Here is a 13253-nt window from a genome sequence, read left to right as displayed (position 1 = left end):
AGTTAATGATGATTATTTCCATCGTGATGTAAACACAGGCTCTAACAATATAAACTCTGATACGGTGAAACAAATCTAAATCAGCAGTCGGTGTTAATATTACAGAATTACCATCTGCATGTTGACACAAACTCTGCTCATTTCCAAATGCAAAATGAAACAGCATGAGGATAACATGAGGGGGAGATATAATCAGAGACTCTGATGAGAGGAGACTATGTCCTAGAGAAACACTTAAAGAGGGAAAATATTAAAAAGAAATCACATCAGGGACAGAGATGCCAGGAATGAGTTCCACCATGTTGTTAGTTACATATCAGCTTAACTCATATTGCTGCTCTAATACAGGATCCAGTTATCTCTCTCTCTCTCGGTGTATGTGTGTGTGTGTGTGTGTGTGTGTGTTATCTGCTATTTTCATGATAAACACCACAGCTGGGAGTAAAGTGGAAAGCAGGCGACCTTGTTTCCGATGTAATTGCTTTATGATGAATTGCAGCTGGTGATCAGAAACAATGAGCCCTGTTTCTATTTATTTCTCTTCCAAAGCAAAAACAAGCCAGAAATGCTCTCATTAATAATGCAAAGCTTTGGCTACAAAACCCATTTTTAATTTTCTCAGAGTGTATAGATGTTTAACATTTTCTTGAGAATGTACAGCCCAACTTAGGAACACACAGGTGAGGAAACTTTGGCTTTTCTAACAAGCTGCTCTGTTATTTCGGGCTCTAACTGTCCCTCCAGGAGTCTATGGACCATAGACCGTATATAGAGATGGACGGAGCCTCCGTGACATCACCCGTAGGTTTCTGAAAAGCTGAATTGAAGCTCGGTGGGTGGTTCCTACCATTGCCATCTTGGCAGCATCATGCGTGTCGTCTCACCCGCAAAATACAAATATGGGCAAAGAGGTGGAGCTGAGAGGGGGGCTGTGAGCATCATGGCATCGAGCAAACTCCGAGCGGCCTGAAGCTAAGAGCTAACCGAGCTAACCCGGAGCTAACAGGAGCTAACCAGCTAACAGAGGTAAACAGGCTAAAGCTAAGTCACGTTGTTAACCGGCTAAAAACCGCGGCTGTTTTACGTTCTTCTTACTTGAAGCCGGAGATTGGTACCTGTCAATCAAAAGGACACACCCCTAAACATGCCGAGCTTTGAGATTAAATTACTTTTAAACGGACGAGTTAGAAAAAAAAGTCACTCGCCCCACAGTTGTCATGAAGGTAAACCTGACCTTTAAACCTATAATGGATTTTTGAACCAGGCTGTAAACGTCTTTATTTCAGCTGTGAAGTTGGCCTTTTTAACATGGGAGTCTATGGGGATTTGCTCTGTTTTGGAGCCAACCCCTAGTGGATGAAGGGGGAACTGCAGTTTAATACACTTCCGCATGGGCTTCACTTTTAACCGCTGGAGGTTGCCGATTGCTATGGACACAACACTTGCTGTGCGACTCGACTTTGTGTACATAAGGTTCACAAGACCAAACGTAAATGTCATTGTAGACTTGGGGTAGAGAGATGTAAAAGCATGGATTTGCTTGTTTTCATTCCATCTTAGTTCTCCACATCAATATAGGACCTTTTTTCATAACTGCCAGTCATAGAAAGTTAATAATCACATTTAAGTAGACATATTGCATTTATGTTGCAGTTCTATTTCATTGTATTTACCTGCACTGAACAGTTAAAGTTTTTGGCGCCTGACCGAGCATTCCTATGTGATGGTCATGTTGGTTGTATCCTCCGATTGGTCAGTTTCCAGGCTGTCTCTCTCCCTTTCTCTAAGAGTATCACACGTTGCTGACTGAAAAGGTTTATTCTGATTAGTTGGTCAAAATGGACATTATCTGTTCATTTATTAAGCTCATCCTAGACGTGAAGAGTACTCAGGCCAATGAGCTGTTTGGTGACACTTGAAGACTTGTTGGAAAAAAAAAAAAAAAAAAGCAACATGCATCGTGATTTTTAGGTCAATTATCTCACATCTGAGAAAGGCTGTGGTATGTTTCTCTCCCCACAGTAAACTTTAATTAAATCAGAATAACTTACACCGTTGGAAGACTAAAAAAGACAGCCTGGAAAAGAAAATCTTCTCAACTACAGTAAAATGTCGTGTTATTGCTTTTTTTGTGGAAGTGGGAGTGCGATCGTCCACAACCTCACTAATTCTGAAGGATTCCATGTAATCTAATGTGAAGTGTATAGAAAAACTTGGTTTCTCTTTCCTTTTCAAGCCCTCATCTAGAGTCATTATGTATCACTAATTAAAACCTCAACACGTTTTTGAACATGCCTGAAAGCCTGTAAACCTACTCTCAGCTAATTGATTATCATTTGTTCCTCTGATCCTGCTCACTGAGTTCTAATGAACACTGACTCCTCTTCTTGTGCAAAGGCAGAATTTCGTGTCAGTCCACCCACTCAGTGCTGCGTCTCTGTAATTTAATTTGCCTTCCAGCAAGGCAATCAGATCTGCTGTCCTTCATTAGCAAATGAGCTTGTTTTTGTGATGCTCCTTAATAAAATGAGCTTTTCTTCATTTATGTATTCATTGCTGGGCCCAAGGCAGCAGACGCAACAAAGTGCTGTCATCTTTCAACAAGAGGGGGTGGAAAGCTTTTGTTGGGTGTCAGAGCCAATGGAGATGTTTATCAGCAGAAGCGGGGATGATGAGATGAGTTAAACCTGCCACATTTGGACGGCTGCATGTCTGACTCGCTTTAGCTTGGATTTGAAAACACCAATCGATCAATTTAAGCTTTTTCAAAGTGCTTGGCATGTACGATACAAACAATACATTTTAAAATGCTAAAACACCTTCAGGTTTGATTAAAGAAGCATTCACAGTGGTGTAGTTTTCAATGCATCTGCAGTGTCGCATTTATTTCTGCTCAGAAAAGCATTTTTTTCCCTCAAAGATCTGTTTGTGATGATGGGAGATGAACCACTGCATGTCCCAAATCCTCTCAATGTGATTCAGGTCTAAGGTCTGTGGTGACCAGTCTATGTGTGAAAATGTCATCTCATGCTCCCTGAACCAGTCTTTTACAACCTGAGCCTGATGAATCCTGGTATTGTCATGTAGGAATGTGGCTGCGCCATCAGGAAAGATGAATTAACCTGGTGATTTAAGATATCTGGGTATCAGCTGACCTCATGCTTTTGACACATAATAGCTACGGTTACATGGAATTTTTTTAAATTCAAAATTAATTTTTCTGTTTTCTTGCTTTTCTTAATTATTATTGCCTAGAAAACTGAAGCCTTTTTCTCTGGTTCTCTGCACTACTTAGTGATTTTAAAAGCTACACAGCTGTTCAGTCATTTGCTTAACTTTGTTTGTGTGAAAATGTTCTTATTTTCAATATTTTACTATTTTTTTTCTTTTTTGCAATTTGATTTATTTATAAACATCATTCAAGATGTTTTTCTGTCACATTTCTTCTTGGAAAACAATGATTCCACAATATTGTTCTCAGAATTAATATACTTTGGACATTTTTTAACCCAGTTGTAGTCATTTCAACATCTTCTTAGATGTTGTCTTTGCTTGATGTTGATAATTTGACTCTTTTAAGACAGATTAATTATCTAAATGAAAAGCTACTCACTGCATCAGTTAGGATTAAATAACTTGTTTCCAGCTGAAATGGAAGCATCCATGCAGTCATTGTTCAAATGGGGGCGATTACGTGTTTGCTTAGTTTAATCCTGGTTGTAATAATGATGAATTGTATTGAAAAGTATATAAAATATGTACTAAAGTAGACCATTAAAAGCAACTCAAAGCTGTGAGAAAAACTCATAAAACTAAAACTGTAATATATGATGACAAATATTTAGTTTAAGCCAATCTGATTCTATTACAGAGACACGAACATAATCAGAAACTGGAAATCGCTGCCTGGAGGTTCAGACAGGCAACAACTAGGGCAGCAGATAATCAACCATACTGATCATGATCAGCATATTCACAGAAGACAAAGGTTTGTTTTAAAAATGAAAAAAAAAATCCCCTGACTTGAATCAAGTTAGGTTGATGGGATGATGTCTGCTGTGTGAAAATAACAAATGCTCCTAATCAGCTTCTAAAAAGAGTGAAAGAGAGATGGAGCAGAGGGCTCTCGGGGTAGCTATTACTCAATCAGACTGTGAGCACAGTGAGGAACAGCAGCATCTTCTTCTGAAGATGTCATTATGTTATTAAGCTGTTGTTGAGATTAAATCTTTTGTTTGAAATTAAACATAGAGAAAGAAAATAATAGCATGAAACAATGAAACTAAAGACATTCTCCAGGAGAGCTTTCTTTTTACTGGTTGAGTCTACCAGCAAAGCCAGTAATGTCATTGTAAAAAAAAACTTTATTTAAACAGCAGGTAAAACAAATGAGTCAATTTCAACTTGAGTTTCTTCTGTTGTTGTTTATTAGAAAATAAATAATTAATTTATGGGACCTTTTCCCTCCTAAATATGACCTCTTGGCTAAAGGAACCAAAACCTGTACTCAAGTAAGAGTAACTTTACTTTGCAATAAAAGTCATGTAAAAGTAAAGTGTAGGCTATTTAGTAAAAAGGCCACTCAAGTACTGAATCCCTGCATAATGGAAATGTTTCATTTAGGATTTAGAAATAGTCAAACGGAAAGAAAAGTTACCAAAACAGTTTTTATCATTCGTAATTTGTGAAAGTTGGCAGCTAATGCTGATTCATTGCTTTGCAGTAAAGGAATTCTGTGTTTTACTGTGAAGCCTCCTCGTTTCCAGGGGGAACATGTCCGATCATGTTGTGAATGCATAAATATCTTTTTCTAAAGATTTTATGATTTTGGCTCTAGAGGCCTTCAGGACACAGCTGCTGGACAGGACAAGGGGTCAGAAACAGAGGAGATGACACACAGCAAAGTGCTCCAGGCTGGGATTTGAACCCATCACAGCTGCATGGAGGAGATGTAGAGTCTGCTGTTGGCTGCTCAACCAGTTGAGCTTAGTGCCATAAAGCTCTTTTTCTTTTTAATCATTAGTTGTATTTCCAACATGTAGCAGTTTCCCCTACAAGTAGTTTTGTGTACAAATACAGACATTTTTTCTCTGTGGATCTTCAGGACAGCCTCCACCTGCATCTCAAACGGAGTAAGTTAATCTGATAGAAGATGCTCTCACTGCTGCTCTCAAATAGCTAATAAAGGCACTTGTTTCAAGTGTTGCTGGCATCTTTTCAGTTGAATCAGCTGCATATGATTGATTATTAATCTAATAACTTAAGTGTCTACTTGAGCTCATCTTGCCTCACACTCTTAGTGACCATCTGGACATGATGGACCTGCTGCTGCTGTCGTGTCTAAAACTAAAGGCCATGTGATTCGGGATATTAATCTTTGTTAATACTGATAAATTAGAGTGTTACAGTAGTGCTAATAGACTAAATATATATGCTTGCTTTGCACTAAACTATATACTCGGCTACACCAACAAAGCAGGCTGAACACTTTTGTGACCAGTATTGTCTCAAAAGGGTCTTTTTCTATAAAATACACTGCAGAAAGTAATTAAATAATATCAATTATATTGTTTTCATGTCATATCTTACTCAAATCACCAACGGTAGATCATATATGCTGTCTTAATAATCATTCGTTGGCTTCTTAAAGTTGACATTACAGTTTTTAAAGTGTGTTGCATTCAGGTTCTCAGATAATGTAATGATAGTGTTATTTTGAAAATGCTGAGATCACAATGAACCCATTGGTGCTAAAACATGTAAAAGTTTGGACACACTTTCCCATTGGATTTAATGGGAAAGTGTGTCCAAACGTTTGGCTGGTAGTATAGGTCATGACTGATCATTAAAAAAAGGGCTAAAATATTAATTAAAAGCTTAACTTTTTTTTTTTTTACCGGGAGTACTGCAGTAAATTTGCCAATACCTGCTGTTCATGACTGTGATGCTGAAAAATTTCTGACATTCAATCTCTGTTGTCCTTAAAGGAAGCCTGACCTGACCCTGAGACCCCTGCTGCTGATATCAGTGGGCTAATGCTAACACACAGGGTTAGCATTAGAATCAGGTGTGCTGCTCACCTCTTTTCTCATAGTAATGAAGACACAGAACTTCATTTCTCCTCACTTCATTTCCTGTGTCTCTGTTTTCTCTTTTTTGCTTTGGTTGTTTCATTTTCTTTTTCTGTCATTTTTTTGAGGGGGGTAAACTTTTTCTATCTCTGCTTCTCATTTTTAAAGATTGTTTTAATCCTTCCCACACCTGCTGTAATGCTTCTAATATTTTTTATTATTTTTATGCATCTGGCTGCCTGATCACAAAACCAGTGCAGGTGGTTCACAGCTTTTTAAAGGGGTGATCAGGGCCTCAGAAAACATCAACGATTGTTTTTAACTAAACATTCAGTCTCTAAACCACTTCATTCAGCCAGCGTGATTTTGATTGTCATTAAAAAATGTGATATTTAAAGAAAATGCAAATTTAAACAAATTTTTTACCCAGACTACATTAAAGTACTTATTGCCCACTGTTTTAGCCAATGAACATTGCTCAGTTCTCATTGACCTGTGATGCGATGTACCGTTTTAACATCTCTAATCTAAAAACCACTAATTATGATCAAGACAGTGCTGATGGATAACATCATATAGAACAGCATTTAGACCAGGAGTCTCAAACTCCTGGTCTCTGAGCCACATCCATCCTACCTTCCTCCAACGAATATACTGCTAACCTTTACTTTTCCAAAAGCCATCCAGGTATCAGTCCTTTGCTGTTTGTTTTGCATCAGACAACAGTTGAAGCAAGTTACATGGTCAGTGAATTAATCACCAAAACATGAAAACTATTCACTATTGGGCAATTTCTAATAAATGGTTTCCTGCAAGTTGGTGATACCTTGTGTCTGGAGAAAAGAAACTTCAATAATCTCTGTCTGCAAACATGGTGGCTACTTGTTACATTAGTGGTGTAACAAGTAGCATGAACAGCAGCATGGCAAGAGGCAAATTTTGTAAGCTATTCTGTGGCTGTTAATGAGAGCACGGATAAAACACACAGTGCTCCACTAGCCATTTTTATTTGGGGCATCAATGAGTAGTTGAAAGTAACAGATATATTTCTGCTGCTGTGTGACACGCTGGAGCGGATTTGCTATGGAACAACCTGGTTGGCATCACTACGGTAAAAGACATGGGTCGGTAGCACCGGTACAACGGAAATAGAAGGAAGAAAATGCGGATCCAGCGGTTGTTTTCCATTATATCATACACCAACAGGCACTGTGCAGCATACATCTGAAATATGAACATGTCACATCTGTCACATCTGATCAAATGAAATCAGATTCAGGAGCTTACAGCACCACCAGTTCCAAACCTTTTTAGAAAAGATCTTTGAGTTAAAAGCAGAGATAAAAAATTTATGGAAGATGCCAAAATGGATGTTCCTGAATGTGATGATCCCAAATGGTAATGGGGCTTGCATTCTTAGTGGACACACAGGAGCTGTACATCCTTAACATGAAGGTGCAGAGGCCTGCTCAGCCTATCACAGCAACCTATGACAATGTTAAGGAGCTAAAGACTAAGGGTGCATTCACATCAGGATAGTCCGCTAGACTCGATCCGATTGGGGACTTGACTCAGTTGTAGGAGGGTGTATCCATTCAGACCAAGATTACATTCATGCTGTACTTTGGTCAAACACGCCAAACCTTTACAATAATATATCCTCATTTCCACCAAAGGTGGCGCTGCAATAGAATTTACCAAAAGAGAGGACAAGACTCATGTGAAGAAAAAACTCTGAAAACGTTGCAAGTAAAACATGGAGCAAGAAACTATCGCAGTTTGGGGTTTTTATGTAGACTTATGCAAGTATACTGCAGAATACACTGCAACAATGACTGAAGTATAAACAACAGATGAGGCAGAGGGCTCCTAACGCCATTTCCATGTATTTACCCACAATGCAATGCTATATCAAATGCAGGAAGTGACTTGTATTTGGTCCACTTGAAACGCGATGAGACCTGCATTTGTAGGCGAACCGAGGTTGCTTATCTGGTCTGAAATAGAATTCGTTTGGCGCATTCACATTTCCCCAAACAAAGCAGACTTTCCGAGCAAACAGACTCGGATTTGAATCAAAAAGGCTGATGTGAATGTGCCCTTAGTTCAGAGAAGCACAGACAAAAGCTGAAACAACTGCTGAATTTCTGGTGGAACTGGCTCCATCCTTCCCAGAACTGTACTGTTTTGGAAGCACATATCTCTATGAGAGGCTTGTCTCTACTATAATATTCAATAAATGTAGGTATAGGTACAGGTGAAGTGCTAACAATATTGAAGTTTTGGGTTTCAAGTGTGACGAGCCAAATGTATATAAACTTTGTGAGCACAAACACCTTGAGGTGTCTGGACAACAATAATAATGTCAGGTGGGGGATTTTTTTTTCTTTTCAGTAAAACATTTTCCAAATTTATCTGTTTTCATTTAGTATCCAAAGCAAATAAACATTGTAATGTTAAGCAGAACCATACAGAATAGATCCATTGCTGTTTGTAATTTATGCTAAATATACAGAAATTGTTAAAAGTTAAATAAAACTGTTTGAAAATATTGCCCTCTTTTTTTGTATCTGATTATTGATTAAACCTTCCTATGAGACGACAGTGTCATCAGTAGCCCTTGTGCAGTTTGATTATGACCCCTGACAGAAACATTATGTGCTGCATTCACTTGTAATTGGGCATCTGAGATTTAGATCATTTTGAGATCAGTTCACACTGCATATTTGTAAGAATTTGATTGTTTATTCTTGAGGTGGCACAAGGGCGTTATTTATTAGGGCTGTGACGATATTTGATTCGATTCTGATTTTTTTTGGGTGCCGATTCGATTTAAATTGCGATTCTCACAATTCTACAATATTGCTGATTTTTGTAGATTAAAAACCCAAAAAATGTACAAAACTTTTTATGCAGGTTATTTTTCTTGATTTCAGTCAAGTAAAAACAACACAGTAGCCAGACCATCATTGTGCTGCTATAATGCCTAAGAATACAAGTAAAAAGATCAATAAAAACAATAAAAATGACAAAAAAATTTATAATGGATTATTTTTATTTATTTGGAAAAAAAATTAACAAAAAAAAAATTTGATTTTAAAATTGTGAAGCAAAAAATGCCGCTATTTGATTTTTCAATTTGATTTTCCCACCCCTATTATCTATAGTTTAGGGGTGAACCAGTCAAAATGATGAATGAGTCCAAACTTTGTCAGTGGATAATAAATGCTAAAACAGAAAACTACCTGCATGTAAAGCAGGCTGATGCAATGCATTAATCTGTGTGTGTGCCTGAGACTCAGGAATTCATGATAAACGCCTGAAAATAAAGAACCCCAGAAAGCCCCTGTGTAACCTAAACCATGCAAACATTGTACCAACTTTAAACTGTAATGAATTAATTTGTTAGTGTTTTCATGTTATCAGATATACATATTTCAGAAATTAAACAGTTTAAGTTTATCTTGAACATGCATCAAATAGTGAGAGCACATGAATCCTTAAAAGTAAGCATGGTGGCACTTAGCCACACCATCTTATCTTCATCCATCCTCTTTAAATGTCATGTGCTCCTATGTTGACACGTTCCTATAAGTCATATTTACCTGCTGCTAAAACGGTAGTGCTCGATGGTATTTTAGGGATGCTCATATGGGTGGTATTTAAACAAATGAACAACAAACATGCATGGTTGTTTTGACTGGACGACTTGTTCCTACAGTGATGCATTCTTAGTGGGCAGGTATGTGATTTCACACCTGGTTTTAAGATGCATGTCCTTTTCCTTAAAAAGTCTTAATCAATCATTTCTATTTGCAAAAGCTGATTGTTTTAAGCCTCAGGCTTGTAATGCCCTTCATCTGTCCAGCCTGCAAAAAGGTAGAAAAGAAGAAAGCAAAACCGCACAGACTGGATATATTCTTCACCGTGTTCAAGCAAAAGAAAAAAATAAAAGATCAGCATGTAGCTCAAGGGGTGTTTGAAACTTTATTTCAAAATAAAAAAAACTAATAATAAATAAAAGTGCCTCCTATTGGAAGAAAAATAGTGATTCCTTTTAGAGTATTTTGACATTAAATAACCATAACAATTTCCCACATTGGCAATGAGGTAATAAAAATGAATGTTTCTTTAAACTTATGTCTTTCAAGAAAATTGATTTCTTTGATACAAAATACTATTTTTAAAAAATCCCTGTATGTTAATTAAAGTTATATTTCTAACATACATGTATTATTACATTCTCGCTATTTTTTGTTCAATTCACACATTTTTGGCAAGAAAGACAAGCCTGTCAGCTGCATCTGGCTTCACAGCCCTGTGGCATTTCCCCTCCCACACTAAAAACCCTGCGTTTCCATTACACCTGGAACTGCACAAAAACTAAATATCACCATAAAACAAGCTGCTAAATTAGTTTTTACGATCTCAAGAGGTGGTTTTTCAGACATTTCGATATGGAAATATATTGCAAAAGTGTAATGTAAACATTACACTTTTGTAAATGTAAATGTAAACATTACACTTTTGACGTTTACATGTCCCCAGACGTGACGTGGGAGTCGTGACCAGTTAATTTCCTGTAAAGATGGCGCGGTGTGGAATAAACAACAGCGAATTTCAGAGTTTTAGAAAAGAAAGTGAGGGAGAAAAGCTTCGAAAATCCAAAGAAAATTCTCCACAGCAAGTAGAAAACCCTAAAATAACGCTACGTGCCCACTTTGCATTAACCACAATTTTTGTAAAATCTCACGAGAGAAACGAGATTTTACAAAACGTGATGCTGATGTGCTAAACACTGTTTAATGGAAACACCCGCAAATCACAATTGTTGTTGGTCGAAACGTACAAATATCGTTTTTATTTTGCAAAAAAATGTAATGGAAACACAGAGGGGGCACTTGTTAAACGTTGCTAGCTGCCATGTTGTTGTGTTTATGCGTTTCTGTCGGAAACCAGCGGGATAGCGCCGACATCACTATAAAGTATGGAAGCCCAAGAGGTGCTGGCGGGGCAAAAAAAATCCAGATTTTCATAAAAATAAATCTTCATAAATGAACACAATCAAGATCATAAAACACCAATAAAATACTTTTTAACTTTGTATGTCATGACAACCATAAGCATACGTGGATGTTTTTCCTCAGAAGACGTTAAAATTGTTTCAGCCTTTCTACCAGGCTCATCCTTCTGGTGAGTACGCCAACCAACTTTGAGAAGCATCAATTCACTAATTCTTTTGAACATACACAGACCATCGACTTAGTGCAGTAACATTAAGAGGAAGCGTAGCGATCTGCCTTTTTATTTAAATGACCGAATGTGCATGCATGAACACTTAGTTGCAATCATAAAAGGAAAGGCAGAGCAGCACTGTGACTTCAATAGAGGTTGCAGTCTTGACCGTAATACAATTTACTTGTGCAGCTTCTCTGCCTGACCAGGAGGAGGTGCTGTTGAGGCTTTTTTATTGAGCTATGAAAAGCACTTTTAAATCGATTGTTACTACACGTTATAGGAAATTGTCATCTATAAGATTGTATTGAAAATAATAATAATACAAAACAGCAAAAATATATAAACTAATCAATAAAATGGAATTATTCCATTTATTTCTTTCTGCCTTAGGTAGGAAATGCCTACCCTGACTGCACAGGGTAACCATGCCTGCGTGATTGACCCAGCTTCCCTGCAAACCCTAATTGGAACAAGCAGTTAAGAAAATGCATAAATGAATAGTTCACCTGGTTTTAGTAACTAATTCTACCGTTTCATTTTTATACTTCTACATGCCGGTCAGTGTTTGTCATATCATTCGTCACGATTCCCATTGTTTGTTCTAAGTCTCCTCTTGATGGTAAAACTTTGTTTTATATTCTGTCTGCCTTTGCTGCATTGTGACAAGCACAACATTTTAAATCTTCTTCCATTTACAACACAAGAAACTGGATTTATACCTGTGTCTATCAAGACATTGGGAAAACCTTTCTTTAATCTGGCAAATCATGCGATACCTTGACTGTGAAGGTCTCTGAGCTGCACAGAGAGCCATGCACGGATGACAGTGGAATGCACTTTTGAAAGGCTTTAAGGGAGATTGCTGTGTCTATCTAAGAAGATGCACGTCAGCATCTCAGGGGTTCCGCTGTCAGCAGCCGCTCTTTATGACACAACTTCTGCAAGTGGCGCAGAGATGAGTAAGAGGAAGTGGATAAGCAAGCAGAATTAAGCTAGGACGGCATTCCAGAGCCTCATGAGATAACAGTACAGCCATGAGTGCTCAAACTGAGCATAAATAGAAAACAGAAGAAAGTGCAGGCACTCCCTGTCTCTTTTATAATTTTAATCTTATGTGGTACATCTATCAGAGCTGCCTTTTTTATTCCGGGAAGGATTTCAGGTTTGTTTTTTTGTTTTTTTTAGCTATTTTTCTGGTGTTGCTGTGGTATTGTTTTTAACATGCATTCGTGACAGATATTTGACCACCTTGACCTAATCAGTCAATCATATGTCAGCAACTCAATGCATTTAGTCATGTTTACATGGTTAAAAACAATTTGCTGGAGTTAAAACTGAGCACCAGAAGGAAGAAGAAAGGGAATGATGCAAAATAGCATCTCTAAACAAAAAACATGTCCAACCTTGGAGAAGATGGGCTACAGCAGCAGAAGATTATACAGGGTGACACCCCTGTCAACTAAGAACAGAAAACCGAGGCTTCTATTCAAACACACCTGCCAAAACTGGATAAACAGATAATGGAAAAATGTTTCCTTGTCTGATAAGGTTCCATTTTAGATCCATCTTCAAATGGTACAATTAGAATTCGGTGGTAACAACATGAAAGCATTGCATCCATTCTGCCGTGGAACAACAATTCACGCTGCTGAACTGTGATGGTGTGGGGGATATTTCTTTGGCACATTCTGAACCCTTTAGTACCAATGTGGCAGGGTTTAAACACCACAGCCAACCTGGGTATTGTTCTTGACCATGTCCATCTCTCTAAGACCACAGTGTAGCATCCTATGATGGATACTTCCAGCAGGATGATGCACCATGGCACAAGGCTCAAATCATCTCCAACTGGTTTCTGGAACAGGTCAATGAGGGGTCCAACTTGATACTAGCAAGGTGGAGAAATAACCAATAAGGGTATTTTCTGTCAATTCTGATCTCAGC

Source organism: Telmatherina bonti (genome assembly GCF_933228915.1).
Source record: "Telmatherina bonti genome assembly, chromosome: 2".
NCBI classification, from domain to species: domain Eukaryota; kingdom Metazoa; phylum Chordata; class Actinopteri; order Atheriniformes; family Telmatherinidae; genus Telmatherina; species Telmatherina bonti.
This window is presented reverse-complemented; position numbering follows the sequence as displayed.